This window comes from Vigna umbellata, chromosome 1 (assembly GCF_029865625.1).
Source record: "Vigna umbellata cultivar VRB3 chromosome 1, Vumbellata_1.0, whole genome shotgun sequence".
NCBI lineage: Eukaryota > Viridiplantae > Streptophyta > Magnoliopsida > Fabales > Fabaceae > Vigna > Vigna umbellata.
Genome location: NC_142165.1, coordinates 22,655,560 through 22,661,693, shown reverse-complemented (window position 1 = coordinate 22,661,693; position 6,134 = coordinate 22,655,560). Strand labels below are relative to the sequence as shown.

General features: G+C 31.3%; 1 long non-coding RNA gene across 10 annotated transcripts; it reads right to left on the bottom strand.

The window, feature by feature from the left end:
• Positions 1-943: 943 nt before the first annotated feature.
• On the bottom strand, positions 944-5,740 carry LOC148204925 (uncharacterized). Of its 10 annotated transcripts, none has more exons than XR_015782633.1 (10): positions 5,173-5,740; positions 4,852-5,074; positions 4,543-4,680; positions 3,272-3,786; positions 3,075-3,150; positions 2,490-2,559; positions 2,338-2,396; positions 2,006-2,143; positions 1,352-1,472; positions 944-1,249 (listed from the first exon to the last, which is right to left on the bottom strand). It is a non-coding gene; the product is annotated as an uncharacterized LOC148204925 (long non-coding RNA). The 10 variants fall into 10 exon arrangements; XR_015782635.1 differs by having other exon boundaries at positions 3,601-3,786; positions 5,173-5,738; XR_015782641.1 differs by having other exon boundaries at positions 1,342-1,412; positions 3,660-3,786; positions 5,173-5,738.
• Between the last annotated feature and the right edge of the window lie 394 nt (positions 5,741-6,134).

Below are 6,134 nucleotides of genomic sequence, written 5' to 3'. Positions count from 1 at the left end.
AGAATTTTCAGCAGATTTTTTCTTATTTTCTTTTCTTAAGAGTTTTTATCTAAAATATTATGAAAAAGAAGTCAACTAATTAATAATAATTGAATCCAAATTTGCAACAAGATTATACTAAAATCACAAGGTATGGTGCATAATATTTGTTCAAACCTCTTGGTACGTTCATACATCCAAATAAAATTAATTTTGCAGCAATCCAGTTAATACTTTTAATATAATATACTAATAATCCCAAAGGAAAAAATTTATTACAAACCATCTAATATATATATATATATATATATATATATATATATATATATATATATATATTATAATATTTTACACCCAAAATCTGAAACGAAAACTTATCTTAGCTTGCTATATAATATATAACGTAATAAATGTAATATATATAACAATATATCAATCATGACTAACATCCCATACAATAAATATATATGCCCTGCATCCACACTATACAAATATATATTAAACAAGATTTTAACCAACTAATACAATAAAATATTTATGTAGCATTTGAATCAACACAACAAACAATTTTCTGCAGCATTTTTATATCCAAACATCAAATAATTTCCAGCAACATTTTTATCAAAACAGCAAAGAATTTTCAGCAGATTTTTTCTTATTTTCTTTTCTTAAGAGTTTTTATCTAAAATATTATGAAAAAGAAGTCAACTAATTAATAATAATTGAATCCAAATTTGCAACAAGATTATACTAAAATCACAAGGTATGGTGCATAATATTTGTTCAAACCTCTTGGTACGTTCATACATCCAAATAAAATTAATTTTGCAGCAATCCAGTTAATACTTTTAATATAATATACTAATAATCCCAAAGGAAAAAATTTATTACAAACCATCTAATATATATATATATATATATATATATATATATATATATATTATAATATTTTACACCCAAAATCTGAAACGAAAACTTATCTTAGCTTGCTATATAATATATAACGTAATAAATGTAATATATATAACAATATATCAATCATGACTAACATCCCATACAATAAATATATATGCCCTGCATCCACACTATACAAATATATATTAAACAAGATTTTAACCAACTAATACAATAAAATATTTATGTAGCATTTGAATCATATACCTCTCTGTAGTAATAACACTTTGGACTTCAATACTAATTTAGCAACTTGTAATCACAACCAGAACAATTATGTTTGAGCTTTATCATCTTTTGTTATACCTTTTCCAACCTGCAATGACAAAGAAAAGTTTAATGAAGTTCAATCCAGTATGAAAATTTGAACAAAAAGGTTAGACCATGGTAGTTATTGAGGGTATTAACTAGTAATCACCATTAACTCTCGGAATACCAGCACAGAAAAGCATCCCTACGGTTCTTTCTGCACAGATAGACTGCCAACACAGAAAAGAAGCAGGGCTCAAAAGCCATTGGCCACTTTCATGCTTTCTTTTCTATTAGGTTTCACAACATTAGTACCAATTCACATAGGACTAAAATTTAGAGAATACAACATCCTCTTAATCATGCACCAAACTTTATATTATTATGTTTGAATAATCGATACTATTATATTTTATTTATTTTTATTTTTTATAAAATTTTATTTAATTAATATTTAAAACAATTCGGAGAAGGATAAGTTATATACTTTTGTTTATAGAGATGAAAATCAGATAAAAGTTCAATCCTACTAAATCTGAATACGAAAATAAAAACAATTTTTTTTCTTAAAAGATATAGTTCAAGTCATTTAGTATGGAGCAAGTATAAGATATTTGAATTAGTTTAGTGGATATATTAAATGCATCATCTAAAGAAAGATTGACCTAGCAAATAGTTAAAAGTTATATTTAATGCCTACAATATTCACTAAAATTTTTTATTTTGTCTTCCAAAATACCTTAGTTCATTTCTTAAAAGTAGGCCAATTTCAATCTTTTCATAATCAATTCTTTCTTATAGATTCAGTGTATGGGAGAGAGACCTGAGATAAACCAACAGTCATGAAGTAGAAGCCTTTGATTGGATGATCAGCCAAAGTCACTTTCTCTGCTGGCCCTACCATGTGTGATATGCTCAAACTTGCATTATTCATTATCTTATACATGTAGTTCGTAGCAGCCTACAACACCAAGTAATTAATACAAACAATTCTGTCATTACTAACTTTAACTAAATAAAATATGACAACATTAAACTTGATTAATAATGCTCAAACTTACAATATTGATTAAAGAGAAATGATGCATTAATTAAACACGATTATTTCAAACCTGTGGTCCTTTGATTTGGTTCAACAAGCGTAAAAGCATATACCTTATAACGGTGATATGTATCTATAGCCACATCTCCATTGCTTTTGTCCAGTATCTTATCTGCAAGTCAATTCACACATTGTAAATTATATAACTCCTTTTAAGATATTAACCAAACCATAGATAAATATGTCTGGGAAACAAAATATATACCTGGAAATTTATGGGTGAAAGTATCCCACACACTTGGTCCTCTACCACCTTCTTTTGCACCACCTTCGAACTATATTACATTTTACGATGAAAACATAATGAAGACCATGTCTTATTAGTGAAATGAACAACATTAAGTACTAATCAGTGGTTGATTACTCTATCTTGTCTTAATTAATACCTGGTATGAAGAGGATCCATCCAGAATATTAGACATTTATGCTTGATATAAAATAGTTAGAATAATTAAATATACATGACAAATTTAAGAACATAAGCATCTTACTATTATTATTTTCTCTTCAGTTTTTTGTTATCTTTCATTCAAAACCAATTAAACTAAATATTAAAGCATTTTAGATACAAAAGACGCCACTATAATAAGAGACGTGCAGCCTTCTACCATTGCCATGTTGACTGATTCTAAATAATTCAATTTTCAAGATGATAAAATGATAATTTAAAATAATAAAAAAATAGTGGAGGAACAAGAAAAACAGAATAAGCAAAACAGAACAAGCAAATGAACAAGATCAACAGCAACAAAAACTACTATTTAGTACAATAAAAACTACTATTTAGTACCTGAAAGAGTTGAAACTGTTTTCAAGGCCTTCTGCTTTTCCTTGTCATCATGCAAATCCAACTTGAGTACAAACTTCTGTAACCAAAATTATAAATTGTTTCAACCCATATTCTATTATAATGAATCATTAAAAGAATGTTTCCAGAACAAACAAAAATAAATGTGAAACACTTGAAACAAAAGTTTCTGTACCAACCAAAAGCTTATTATACATAAGAAAACATGTGATCTAAAAACCAGACCCAGATTTCCAAACTAAATTCAAAACCAGGATTCTGATGAAGAAAGTATCAAAAATCATTAAAGGTCACCCAGATCTTTGAATCTGGAGAAAAAAAGGGAGAAAACAGAGGCTATGAAAAGAAAAAAAGGGAAAAAGGGGGAAGGCATAAAGCTCATGGAGAATCAACAATGAATTAAGTTCCGAGTCAAAAGTTAATAGGAGAAAATTAACCATTTTTAGAAAATGAATAAGCAAATAAAGAAGAGCAGAAAAGAACCAAACTTGGCAAGTGTGATACAGACCTTCATTTTTTTTATATATATGCAATTTTATGCAGACCAAAGGAAGAGAGAAAAACTACTTTTTTTTAAGAGAAGAAGGAGACCACCAATTGATGTTTCCTAACTATTTGCTGTGCCTGTACTATTAGCAGGACCTGACGATGATCTAGGCTGCTTTCTCTTTCTCCCAATTTGGCTTTTTGAAACCTGAATGTGCATTCAAATAATCATGTTAGGAACCTATTTACAACTCTTTGTATGGTACAAAAATCAGGTCTGTCAAAATCTCATTGCACGGCAACGCCATTTGTTATATATATATAGTTAACAGTTTCAAAGAAACAAAGTAGTAGTTGATGTTGGGATTTCTACATTGCAAATGCAGGAAATAAATAGCCACTCACTTCTGTTGACGTTTATATAAACAGATCATCATATCTATGTCCAGAAGAATTCAATTCAAAGAACAGAAGTAAAATCATTTTTCCAACTGCAGTGTTCAGGAAATCTTGACATTTTAGATATCAAATTTTGTAACACTGAAATTTAATGCCTTAATCCAAACAGCTTGCCACCATATAAATTCTCAATTTCACAACCTCTAACTAAAAAACAAAAATCTGTTGTAATTATAAAAACATAATAACAGCAAAATATATAACACCAACAATAAGGACAACATGCAAATAGCAAGCGGAAAAGAGGATGATATATTTAATCATAAAATTGGATATCAGATCTCACAATTTACATAAACTAAGTGACTATTGCAACATACTTGGCAAAATAAACCAATTGTGTACTTCAGAAATCCGTTAGACATTTAATGAGTAAAAAATTATCACTCCTTTATACATCAGAAGAAATATTGCACATTGCCCAATTATTCCATAAGAAATTAGGACCTCAAGAAACAGGTACAGCTTGAACAAGTAAGCGTACCAACTACTAGAAAGGACTGACCTGGTCATTTCCTCTAAATGAGTTTGACATGCCACCAACCACAGTGACACTGCCACCACCTCCCCCTACTTTATCTTGTTGGTGCATGCTATGATTAGAAGTCTGGGATTGCTGGTTTGAAAGACAAATGAAATGACCCTGTCAACGAAAAACAAAACAGAAAAAGCAATGAAATGTAGTATAAGATTTGATTATACAAAATAGGAATTTCAATTTCCTTGGCATAATGGTTGACAAATGTCTGAGGTTTCACAGCAGAAAATAAGAGTATAGAACATTGTAATGAAGAAGAAAACTAAGTGATTTAACCTCGTCTGGAGCTCCAAGAGGGGTTTGGTCTTGGCATCAACGGCCACCCACTCTCCGGTCTCTCTCTTCTTCTTTTGCACTCTCATTTCCATGGTTTGGCCTAGGAATAAGTCCATCACCGTCTTTCACATTTCAGAAGCTCTATTCATCAAAATCAACTACATATTCAAGAACAAACGAATATATTTGGTGAATCTTTGCGCAAACCCCACAACGGACCATTCTGCATCAATCTCAACAGAGAAGAGAGGGATTTATGGACTTAAGGATTTAGGGATTTAGGGGACGAGCAAAGAAGAAGGTTTGAACGAAGAAACTTACCGATTGAACGGATAACTCTCCCAGGTGAGCATGATGTACAACAAGGTGAGTGAACACGAGAAGAATGGACGAACTTCTTCTCTTTGAGTGAGCGTGAGCGAGAAGAACAGTTAGTGGGAGACATTCTTCTTCTCTACCAGTGACCGTGAGCGAGTGTGAGTGAGAAAGCTTTAGTCAGTAAGCACGAGACTTCGACGCTACCATTCCAGTCGTCTCCACGTGAGTCTAAGAATGAGTTAGGGTTCCAAGGGGAGAGCCAACGAGGAGGCATGAATGGTGGAGCGGTCTCCAGTCCCCTCAACCTTGTAATGGAGCACGGGGTAGCGGCTAGGGTTCGAGGAGAGGGTAACACGAAAGAGGTGTGTGCAGTGGAGGCTAGAGAAGAAGGGATGGATAAAAATGGTTCGATGAGAGTGAAGAACAAGAGCTCGAGAGGGAAGAACAAGAGGTCGTGAGGAAGAAGAGGGGCTTGATGGCTCGACGAGAGGGAAGAAGAAGGAGTCGAAGAGAAATTTGGAGTTTTGATTCTGACTCTTACGTTTTCCATTAGGTTTAGTTTTTTACTTTTTTCTTATATTTATTATAAAATCCGTATATAACCAGAGAACATACAAATTTTATATATAGATTTATCTTTCGCAAAACTTTCGCTAAAAGACATACCATTATATACGGATTTTATATACAGAAAATTTGTATATAAATTTTTTTCTCATTATATACGAAACAATCCGTATCTAATTTATCCGTATATAAAATCCGTATATAATGGAATTTTTATTTACGGATCAAAATTCGTATATAATAATCTGTATGTAAATAACATTTTTCCTGTAGTGACGGCAACATTGATCGTCTCAAAGCTCGTTTAGTTGCCAAAGGATACACTCAAGTTTATGGCATTGATTATTGTGAGACTTTCTCTCCTGTGGCCAAGATGACTACTATTCGTTTATTCTTTG